General features: G+C 51.0%; 1 protein-coding gene across 2 annotated transcripts in view; it reads right to left on the bottom strand.

The window, feature by feature from the left end:
* Positions 1–12,235, bottom strand: part of mgat4c (mgat4 family member C) — a 61,765-nt gene that overhangs the window by 34,817 nt on the left and 14,713 nt on the right. The window contains exon 2 of one of the 2 annotated variants that reach the window (XM_003967790.3): positions 2,733–2,803. The exons of the other annotated variant lie outside the window; for it this stretch is intronic. The gene's annotated coding sequence lies outside the window, so the exon portion shown is untranslated. The remainder of the gene's footprint in view (positions 1–2,732; positions 2,804–12,235) is intronic. 2 annotated transcript variants of the gene reach the window in all.

Here is a 12,235-nt window from a genome sequence, read left to right as displayed (position 1 = left end):
AAACCATTTAATTGTGTTTTAGTTAGTTTCCTCTCAGCGTCCTGCCAACGGCGGCTAACGGAGGCGGGCGGGCGAGGAGGAGAAAGCGCCACTTTAAATGGTGGATTTAAAACGTCTCATCACTCGGTTGTTTATTCTACTGCTAAATACCCAGTTTGGCCAACTGCTGGCACGCTAACATATCAGGAATAAATATTATAAAGCATTTTGTTTAAAAAAAAAAAAAGATTCAACATTGGAAACAAATATTCACTGAATTCAGATTCGTTTTAAACTCTCGTTTAAACTCGTTCACTGTCAAAACAAACATGCAATAACCAGCTTAAGAAGATTAATCGTACGCCTTTAAATTCAAACCAAGACCCAAAAGACTGAAGTTCGGATCCAGTTGCATCAACCATTATTCCTAATTATCCCCGACATTATCAACTGTTCAATCGACTGGACGGGTGATGATATTTCTGATCTGGTTAGGGTTCGGGTTCTGGTGGAATTTGCCTTAAACAATCCCACAGAAGACGCAACTCCGGGCTCAGCCTGATCCTTGTTCTCCAGGTCTGGTTCAACAACCAGAACCCCCCCCCCAGGACGGCAGGTCTGCTAACTCTGAAGAGCAACGACGCTCCAACATTAAGCTGGTGAAATTAGCTGCTCCATTTAATTACATTTGATTTCATTTGAAACTGGACGGTAATGAGTTTGGAGTGGAAATGAAATTGTTGGCTCTCCTGGCTGCACCGTAGCTGAAAATGCAGGTCTGGCGACGGTGAAACATTCCCACAGATTCAGTTTTCCGGGTGTATCCTGGATATCCTGTCCCGTTCTGTGTCCTCTCCTTGTTTCCAGGGACACCAGTCCAGTAAAGACTGGAAGAGTTATGCTGTTTTTTTGGACACTGGTGAGACTTTAGTCGTTTCGGCATTAACATCCTCTGAATCGTCACAAATGTGCTAAACTTTAAGCACCCCCCTCCATCATGATCCTGGTAATCCGCCTTTCTTTTCTTTCCCGCCTGCTTTTTTTCCGTCATTTAACTTCCTTATGCAAATGGAGGATTGTTTTATGGTGGCTGTGAGGCAGCCTGCAGAGCTGCAGGCTGCCTCACTGGAGCCACGGGAGGGGATGAAAAACCCGGGTGGGGGGTGCGGCGGTGTCAGAGTGGCTCGTCGGGCTCCACAAAGATGCTGTAAATATTTCTATAACGATGCTTCTCAGCTGGATCTCCAGCAAGGGACTGAAATCCAGATGGATCCTGTCCCGGAGCACCACTTCCCCCATTCAGATTAGCATCGATCAATGAATAATCAATCCAGATCTGCCCTGTCTCCAGGTTAGCTCCCAGTTTAATGCCAGTGGCTCACGTGTGATGAAAACAGTATTGATTAGCGTTATTTTACAGCTCTAATTGCCATGTCCTCTGCTGGACTAATGGAAGCCTTTGTAGGAGACCTCTCGCCCCCCCTTAATGTGTGTCGATGCCTCAAAACGTGAGTGATTGTGTACGCCACCGTGCACGTGTCACGAGTCAGGAGCTGACTTGATGAATGAGGGAGTCGGGATTTACTGTGGATCCGGAGCGTCGGTCTCAGGCTTTTCTCCCACAATCACAGATCTGCCCATTAGGCCGCCTGAAGACTGTAAATGACCTCCTCGGTGAGCAGGACCAGTGTCCTGGCCTCTTTTCCCACCGTGATCCGTGTGAAACTCCCCAGGAGCCACTCACCAAAGCTGGTGCTGGTTTTCACTGGAAACGGCTCAGCGATTCCACTCTGTCGCCCATCGATGTCGGTCTGCTGGGACTCGCCGTGAGCCAAAAACACGTTGCTGCTACGGGCGGCTAAACCGAGGAAGGTCGCCCGCTCGGCGGCGCTCCCGGGTCAGCAGAGGGGGAGGATGGCGGGCTGTGCCACACACAGGAACGGGCCAGAGTTTCTGACCCCTGGGAACTCGAGCCAGTTGCTTCTCCACCCCCTGAGTTCATCACCAGGGTGTCGTTCTTGCTATGGAAGCGGGCGTGGCGAGGTCGTCCACCTGGTTCTGAAGGGTGCTGCAGGATTCCAATACAGGATACCAATGGAAGCAGCAGTCTGAGGTGCTCTGATGGAGCAAACGGGAGGTTATGAAACAGCTTTCTGCCCATGCTCACAGAATGGCGCCCACGTTGGCTTTTGTTTCCTCCTCCGCCATCATTGTCTCTGCCTGTCTGAGCACACCTCCATTAGCCGCACAAAGACCACTCCGGCGTTCCCGTCTCAGCCGTGGCAGCTGCATATGGACGGAATCTTGGTAACGTGTTTTCTTTGGTCTGAAGGTTTTCAACACATGACGAGGGAGGAGAACACGCGGCGGGGGGGAACGAGAGGAAGCAGACGGATATTCCCTGCCAAGTTTTCCTACCTGTCCTCTCCGGGAATAACCTTGAGATAAATTAAGTCTATCAAGCAGCTGCGCACATCTCTGTAGGTGTGAGCGTGGATACAACGTGATGCCATTCGGGATGCTGAAACGGTCGGTGAAGACAGGATCGATGATCCTGAGAACAGCCCGGCCGGAACGCCTGCTGTGCTGGAAGAGACGCAGGCGCTGCAGCAAACGGACGTTTACGTTCGGCAGCTTCCTTTGATGCTTTAAAGATCGCCACGTTGTCCTGATCAATATCCCTCGGATGTGCTGCGGATGATGTCAGAGGGAGGAGGAGCGCTGCCGCGGTAAATCTGACCAGAAGCACTTACTTTCACGGCGCATCCTACTGGCCATTACGGGTGGGGGTGCTCACACATCAAAGTGGCAGGGGTCTTTGAGGCTAAAAAGGGATAAGAAACAAAGGGCCATTAAATCACAGCGAGAGGAAGGAGGCGCTCGGAGCGGCACGCTCATGAACACACTTAACCAGGAGGACAGTAAAGGCAGCATGGAGGGACAGCAGAGGGGAGAGAGGGAGCGCGCCATTGATTTCCCCCCTCTGAAGCCCCAGTTCATCATTCTGAGAGACACTCTCTATCGATCGGCCGCCTTTAGTTTGTTTGTAATTTCGGCGACTCAAAAGCGATCACAAAGACGGATCCTCTTACGTGCCACTTGCAGCCGCGATGAAGGATGGAGGCATCAGAGGATATGTGGAGGCAGCCTCATTTTGTTAGCCGCCTCTGTCTACAGAGTCGAGTGAGGTTTCACAACCACAATACGTCCCTTCGTCCCCGCTCGGAGCCGTCACATCAGCAGAAGTTAAGTGGGAATTCTGCTCCGCTGGAGGGGAAATCAACCCGCTTCCAAGCAAAGGGCGGCCTCGTCGTGCGGCGGCGCGGCACGTTGCACAATTCCTGGACAAAGCAGGTAATCCCTCAAACAATTAGCGCCCGCTGCTGCGTGTTAGCTTATTTTCAAACGGCAGATATAAAAGCTTCGACACACTTCTGACGAGGCCACCACGAGGCGGCGCAGCTGAAACTCTTCCTCCTCATATCATCCCGCTGTCTCTACAATCCCATTAAAACCAGTGTAGGGCAACCCCCCAACGAGGTGAAATAATTCAGTCGGAATGAAAGATGAACAATGACAACACTGAGACAAAGACTGCTGGGAAAGGTCAGCGCTCAGAAACATGATAGACTTGTGGCTTTCTGCAGTTTTACTGCTGCAACAGTCGGAGCTTTTTCCGTGGACCCAATGTGGCCTCCAGCAGCTTCCAGGAAAATTCTCAACTTGAGAGACATCCACCCACATCTGGCCTCACCTTAACATCTCATCTGCATGTGCGCATGTGCTCATCCAAAACGGTGACGGTTCAACCTTCGATCCATCCCAGATCCCAGGAGGAGACATGAAGGTCTTCATGAAACAGCACCGCTTCAGAAATACCACCCAACAAACACCACCCACTCACAAAAAACAGGTTTGTTCCAAAGAGAACTCCTTCTCACATCTTAATGTTCTCGCTCACTAAAAATCCCGTTTTGGGGGGGTTGGGTAATCACTTCCTCATCAGCAGAGGCGCCTGATTACCAGAGTTCACGCGGCTGAAATGACACGCGTGTGGAAGTAAAAATTCGCCAAAGTTTACAAGCGGCATCTGTCTGCGATCACGACCGTTTCCTGCTCTCGCTGGATCGGGACACCTCGAGGATGCTGCCCCCACCAAAACCCTGCCCCAACCCCCCCCACCGGCAACGGCAGGGCGACCAAACTTGTGAACTGATCGTTTCCTCTGTGTTCTCAAAAAAGGGTTGAAAATTCCCTGCAAATGAGCTCATTAAGAAAAAAAAAAGCATGTGTCCAAAAGATAAGCACCGGTTCTGAAGAGCTGTGAGATGCTTGATCTGGATATGAAAGTCAACACTTTTAGCGGCTCCGCTTTAATCAACTTCCATGTCGCAGCTTTAAGCGGTGACAGAAGAATGTGGGCGGGGCCTGTCAAGGCGCCGCAGATGCTGCCGTCACCCCCGCAGCCTCGGGCGCCCTGTCGCCTGCATGTTTCCACGTCTCCACTCCTCAGGTTTTTAAAATGTCATTTATGTCTAATGGCCACGCTCATTAGCTGGATCTGAAGGCACTCTGGTCATTAGCAGCCGGGCTTCATGCTGGATTCTCTGGGCTGAGGCATCGCTCACGGACCGTTCTTTGCAGCTCCGCATCACAAATGACATCGGACGTAAATCTTACGTAATTATCCGCAACTATCTGGGTCTGTTTACAGTGCCAGGTGACGTGTTTTGACAAGGCTGCTTTATCAGTGTGGTGAGAAGCCGAATCCATCATGCTCAGCCTGCCAAGGCCACTGGGGGGGGGGGGGGGACACGTGCAGCAGCGCGCTTCCAGTTGCGCTTTTGCTTGGCTCGGTCCTCTGGAGTATGGTTAAACTGGGAGAAGGGGGAGCTGTGCATGCTGGAGACGTAGCCGAGGAAACGGCTCTCAAGTCCCTTCTGCTATTTACTTACAGCTGTCAGGGTCTGACAAATGTTCCAGGAGTCAGCAACCAGGACTAATTGGTGTCAGCGCTGACTGGGTGACGCCCAAGTGTGAAAAGACTCCGGCTCCATGTAGGTCAGGTTTGAATCCCTGGATCCACCGCCGCGGGCCCACCAGCAAGGCGCTTAACCCCCAAATGCTGCTGGACCCAGCTTGGATCCTATTCTGGGTGCCCAGAAGAGCCCGGTCCTTGATAGAACACGTGTCCTGATATCTGAGCGAGGATCTCTTTGGCAGACGAGTGTTGCTGTGGCCAGAATCTCAAAATACGACTGTGGTTTATTTAAATGCTGGCATGCACCTAAAGTTCTGGTTGATATTTGCATATGCAGCTATTGGAGGGGAACTAATAGACAAACACAACATGAGAAGAGTTCCTTTACCGGAACTGGAGAGCTGTGAAGGATCCTGTTAGCCTGGCCGAGAGAATTGGCTTCTTCAAGTATACTGTCCAAGAGTGTACCAGCAGAACCTGCTGGTTCAGACTGACACCAGAACTGTTACAACCAAAACAGACGTATGTGAACACGTGTCATTTCCCTTTAGTGCAACATGAGATTAGACTGAGATAACTGGCCCAACCTTCGGGTTCGTGAGGCCTCTCCTCTGGCCTTTCTCCTTCTCTCTTGACTCTTCTCCTTCATATCCTTGACTGTAGAACTCAAATACTGCCAGACACCCCCCCCCCCCACACACACACACATGCACACGCACACACGCACACACACACACACGCACACACACACACACCATCTCCTTGATTGCTCTCCCTGGGCTGGACGTGAGCCCCTCCATGATAAACCCTGGCCTACCCTCCATATCTGTGCACAGGCGCAGTCTCTGGCGTCATCGTGCTATCTGTGCCATCGCCTGATTCACTGGACCCCTTCGCAGGCTTTGATATGATCTTCAATCTGCAGCGCGCCGCCTCACCCTTGAATCTTTCACTGGGTGTCAGAACAGAAATGAAATGGCCTGATAACTTTGCAGACCTCCCACTCGGTACCAAGGTGCCTTCAGACTAGGACACAACCAGGAGCACACAAATAAGAAATGATTCTAATTACTCCCTCACTGATGAAGGGGGTGATGTTCAGGGTCGGGGGGCAACCCTCGCCGTGGATCCCTGCAGCGTTTCCTGCTTCTGTCTCGGGTTTTTCTTCCGATAACTCGACTGACTGCAACCTTGTTGGAATCTGCTGGTTCAGCAACTGTGCTGTTGGCCAAACGTCTCCGGCTGCCCGGAGCTTTAAAACACCCACATCCTGCTATCTGCTCTGTGATCAAGACTTCACTTTCACCTTTTATGGTTCTTACAGTGAAATTGCCTTTGGATTGTCTTTATTGTCTTCTGTAAAATCCCTCTTACAGTCTGCTTTATTATCATCTGAACTCCCTGTAAAAGAAATATACGACCCATTATTCAGGGCCCGCGCCTGAAAGCCGAGCATTGATGGTGTAATCATCTACACAACGTGCTGAAACCATAGAGGCCTGACAAGGCTTTTGTACCAGGAGACCATCAGGCATCCAGTTCATCCAGGATAGAAGATCCTTCGTCAGAGTTGTTGCAAAGAAAAAGTTTCGGTTGTTGATATGTGGGAAAGATCTGAAACGCAGCTCCCTGGAGTTTCCATCCCAACCTCCCCTGGAGACACCACTCCTCTTTTTAGATCAAATGTAAGGTGCTGGCACTATTTTTTTTTTTTTTTTTTTTAATTCAGTCTACTTATAATGCAGGGCCCTTATTCACAGATAATCCTACGACCAAAAGTAGCTCTTAGTGACGGCATTCTAAGAAAAATCTGTTGAATCTTGAGATTTTTCTTAGAATTGCCCCTTGGTAGGACAAAAGTTAAAAGCAAGATAAGAGCAAAGCACCTTGGGCCTTAAAAGAGCAAAAGTGTTAAGAGGAGTGAGGAGGATTATTAAAAGTCTGAATGACTTCAGCAGGGGCGACGGCACAACCACACAGATGTAAGTGTCAGTCTAACGAGCTCCAGCCAACACCTCCATTCGCTGCACTCCTACTTTGGGAACCATGTGTTGAACCAACAACTAACCAGCTCTTGCTTGGAGTGCAGCAGCTACCAGAGCTTCTCCAGGCGATGCCAAGTCTGCCTCTTCCCTTTGGTCTCCTCCACCAGCAGCTGCTCCTCTGGCCTCTGCAGCTCCTCATAGGGAGGCCAACAGCCATTAATATCCAATACATGAAGTAGTCCAATTACCAGCAGTAAACATGACAACAAGCTAGTCAATATAGTAATCGGAATGGCTGGAACGTGGATCCTCAGTGAGGATCCTCAGTGAAGGATCCTCACTGAGGATCCACGTTCCAGCATATTGTCCTTCGGGCCGCACCAGAAGGGAGTAGATTTTGGAGGAAGATCTAAATCAGGTCTGCTGTCACGAACGCTTGTAATTCTGAGAATGTTTGACTGGGCCGAGTCACAGTTTTAGTAACGAAGAGAGGCAGAGAAATCCAGACAGGATCGCTGGATGAGAATTCTTTGCTCCTTAGAAATCAATAAAGCGTCAATGGCGCCGGGAATTCCATCGCTTTCAATGTATCCTTTGATTCCTTTCAATGAACACTGTGGTGGCCCAGTGTTCTCCATCCCATCAGCACTCCTGCCGCTGCATCTCCAGGGACGTTCCGTAACTTGCTAAGATCTCGTCTCGTCCTCTGGCTGTGGCATTTGCGTGTGTGGAGAGAAGCTGGAGATTCTCTCGGCCTTTGCAGGAAGACATTTTACCTTTTTCCTCATCGAGCCTCGATTCGATACGCCGCGCTGTCTGATTATTTCCTCTACCAGCTGCTTATGAGAGCACTCAGCTGAGATAAGGAACCATTTAAAGTCCCGCCCCCGCCCACAAGCTTCGCCTGAAAGCTGCTTGTGTTTACCTCTACGAGTCCTTTTGAAGCCAAAGCCGGCACCACCAAGCACGCCATGTCCACACTCTCCCTAATTATTAACATTTGCCATTAAGGGCGGGAACGTGCCGCTCAGACAGCTGCCACTGTTCCTGGCTCCTCTTCACAGAGTCAAGGAAGGACATAAAACCCGAGTACGCCTCCCGGGCAGCAGCCAAACCGCCGACTGTGGGCCAGGAATCACCGAAGCAACCTGTAGGAGTAAATGTGCTGCCTCATGTAGCCTTCAAGAGCTGGCAGAGTTGGTAATTCCATCAAATGCAGCCTAGAGATTATTCTAATGCCAAGTTCAGATGGCGAAGGCGAAGCCTCCTGCTGAGCCGCTCACATGACATGAGGGTTGGAGTGCGAGTCCGCTTCATTTATCACGAGAACCCCTCCGGTTCTCCACATGCACGGGAAGGAAAGAGCAGAGGGAGCCCGACCCAGCCTGGACACACGGCTCTGTGTCCTGGCTGGAATCTTGCAGGGACAGCCCCACAGCGGAGGATGCTACACCTGCCCTGACCACAGGTCAAGGCTCCAGGGAGAACCTGTCCACTGTTAGCAGGGCACGTGCGCTCTTCCGGAGGTGGGTCACCTTTGGACCCTCCTTCACCGTAGATGCCGACACCTCTCACCTTCTCTTCTGTGGTCTCCTGCTCCAAAGCACTGACGTCAGCTCTGGTTTATTACGGCTAATGCACCATCTGCTTCCCAGTGTGAGTCCTCATTAAATAAGGAGGAGATAAACAACATATCTCACGTCTGCAGCTCTGGGACAGAAAGCCACCAGTTCTGGTGTCTCGGTGCAACATGGAAATGTGTGTAGAAGTTCTGTAAAGACTGTTCTGACAGATATTTTGGAGACGTGGCAGGGAGCCCATCTCGCTGAGAAGCCGGAGGAAATCGGGAAAGGAAAATCCTGCGAGAAGCGTTTGCCTCCTTTATTGGATCTTGTGAGGTCTGTGGTGAAAGTCATCGTTTCTCCTGCTTTAACAGGACGGTTCCAACAGGAATTGTTCTGATTCTGGGCAGCTGAGGTAGAAAAACAGCTCGTCACTAATGCAGCCTAATGCCGTTTGTTTATCTTCCTCCCAAGACAATTAAATTCTTCATTACTGCTGCTGCCTGTTACAAGGACATATGCGCGTGGGCATCGAGACGTGTGTGGAGAAGCAAAATAAATAGCTTCTCCCTTGGTGCTACTTAAATTTAGCAAGCCACTCATGATGTGTTGCTTTATGTGAGCACCTCCACTGTTGCTGTTTGTTTTATAGAGGAGAGACGGCTGTTTTTAATCACAACTCTTCAATATTGCAGAAAATATAGCCAAAATTACCCAGAATTCTCTGCAACGTTCCAAAACAAAGTTGACCTGTCAGAGAAAACATTGAAATAAAACACTTTTTCTTTTCTTTTGGAAAAAAAACCCCCAACCCTCTGCAGCTGAGGAATAATTCTCATTCTAAGAGCTTTATAACTTCATCCAGTCAGTTTCAGACGAGGTCGCATAAACGCCACGTCAGTAACGACTCACCCTGGGGTCTGTGGTCAACGTGCTGCGTGCACCACCCCTCACGTGCGCTGCAGCCTGCAGGAGCAGCCGTGGGGACGGGTCCTGCAGGGCCACCTATGAAGATAGCGCCGGCGTCTCCTCACATCCTGGCACGCCAACCATGATGATGAGATATAACCAGAATAACCATAGAACCTTTCTAACCAGAGTGGCTGCTGCACACAGCCGACTGCAGCATCGTCTTCCTGCCTCCAACGCTGGACACACTGGAGCTGCCTGAAGGACACATGCTGGGCGCCCTCCCATCAAGAAAACCGCATTTGTGGGGGGTGTAGGTGGATGGTGGGGGGCTCACAGAAGGCTTGTGGACAGGCAGCACGCGGGGCTCCGACCCTGCTGCGCTCTATAGCTGCTGGTGCAACATTTTCAGCGGCTACAATTCTACAGCTGAATGAAGAATTGTGTCGATAAGTAACCTGATAACTTATGCTAATATTTTCGGCTCACACAAGAGAGCCACGGTGACCTTTTGACTTCACTTCTGGGGCTGGGTGACCTCGGTGTTGACTTTAGCTGCCAAAACAAGGCACCGAAAGGAGCGGCAGCTCTGGCGACCCCTGCATGCAAGCTGTTCCCAATGGAAAGCAATTTACTGCTTGGCTGCTCAAAGAGCAAAATATATGCAGCACAAGAAATCCCTTAGATGAATTAGAGAGACCAAGAGGACACAGCGAAGTCTTATCTGGGGCCGCCCGCCGCCGTAGAGCGGCCATGAAACCTCGACTGTCGGGAGAGGAGCAGCAAGAAACACCGATGCGAGGGAGCAAGTTCAGAGGATCCAGCTCCCCAAATCTGTGTTTCTGTACCCGATGTCAGCGACCGAGCAGCTCCCAGCCGGCCTAGTTCAGCTTTTACTCCTCACCGTACGCCGACGGCTCACCCCACTCATCTTCCAGGATAAGACCACAACGGTTTGAGCATCCGTTTCGGAAACAGGAAGATCCGTGTCGTCTGCCGGTTCCAGCATGAAGGCTTAATGGATCTGGAACAAGCTTGTGCATGAGATCACGCTGGTGGATGTTGCTGAGGATGTCGACAAGAAGGCATTTTACCTCTGCAGTTTGCAAAGTGTGTTTGAAATGAGCATCACCTAGAGATGCTGACATCACCTAGCAACCACGTCAGAAACAGTTTTCCGTCTCAATGTCGACGGAAAAGTTATTCCTGGACGTCCAGTCTTAAAATGGTTCTTTTCAGGGCTGTTGACAGTAAAACTCCAATAAAAGGACACACACACACACACACACACACACACACACACACACACACACACACACACACACACACACACACACACACACAGAATAGAGCAATACCCTTTCAGACTATACGTTTTGCTGCACAAGTGTTAAATAATTAAAGCCCTTCTGTCCTTAATGTGGCGCTGAATAGAAAAAAGATGCCCTTTCAAGTCCACAGTGAGAGTGGTTGAGGTGCAAATCAGCCCGCTTTAAGAGGAACTCGGCTGGAGCCGAGACCACCGTGACCTTTAGATCGCAGCGACGTCAACCAGGGAGTCAAAGCCATTAAGCAGAGTTAGTGTGTTGGAGTGAGTCCTGAATCCATCTCCTTGGATTAGCTGACAGCCTCTGCAGCAGGCCGCGCTGATGCCTGCGCTGCCCTGGAGCAGCGGCAGACACTGTAATCCCATTTGGCCTCCAAAGACTGGTGTGCTGCCTCCTTGGACTACTTTTAAGATGAAAATACACAACACACACTCCAGCAGCAACCAGGGTGGTGCACAGACATCTGGCAGAACAGCCTCTGATAAGAGTGAAGCAACAGTCGGGCTTCTCCGTTCCCGGGAGCCCGACGCTCTTCCAGGATCTGACTTCTGTTGTGACCCTGCAGGAAAAAAAAGCTTTGTTTTCCAGAGAGTCCCTGAATGTTTTCCAGCTATTTCTGTCTCTCAGAGCATCGACTTCAGGTTCAGGAAACCTGGTTTGGAAGAACTAGGTAGAAGATGAAGATGCAGATGAAGGAAGAGAGAAATGAGTTATAGTGGTGCTGACTTTCAGAAGAAAATCAAATCTGCTCCTGGAGTCTGTCGTGACCTCTGACCTCTGATCTGTGTCCACCCCCACAGAAGACAAGCTCCCTTTCTGTCCCTGACTATTGTGCTTCTTATCTCAGCAAACACCGCCTGTCACGTTAGACCAACATCAGGTGGCGCCCTGCGAGGGCCGATCCCCGAGACAGCGAGGGGCCTCCTCCTGCCCCGGAGGGCGCCTTCCTCTGATGGGAGCATTAGGTGTGTAAACGGCGCCGAGCAGCCGCCTGAGCGCGTGTTTGCTGTTGCACCACCGTGGCCGGGGTTTGTCTCCCGGTGCTGAGTATATTTACCCTCCATCCTGTGCTATGCTTTGTTGCACTCTGTGAAACGAGGTAGAATTCAATTACACGCTGGGCGAGGCCCCGACAAGAGCTCACTCTTGTTTCAATCACCCCACAGGTGGATTTGGGGATGGGGAGGAGTGCCGCTCCGGTCGGCACACTCCGGCCCGGCACCGGCCGGGGTCCAGCCCGTTAGGAATAACCCACTGGATCGTTAATGTCCCGGTGTCCTCCCAGCGCTCCCCCGACACGCCTGCTGCTGCGGCGGCGCCTCTGACGCTCGTCTCCGAGGACGCCGCCCTGCGCAGACGTCACGCTCCGACGGAACACGCGTCATCGCGGCCGTCGCACTTTTCATCGACTTCATCATTTCCTGGCAAGAGTGTCCGCGGATCCGTGGCTGCAGACACAATTTCTGGCAGTAATCAGCCATGTTATGAGTC

Source organism: Takifugu rubripes, chromosome 9 (genome assembly GCF_901000725.2).
Source record: "Takifugu rubripes chromosome 9, fTakRub1.2, whole genome shotgun sequence".
Lineage (NCBI taxonomy): Eukaryota > Metazoa > Chordata > Actinopteri > Tetraodontiformes > Tetraodontidae > Takifugu > Takifugu rubripes.
This window is presented reverse-complemented; position numbering and strand designations above follow the sequence as displayed.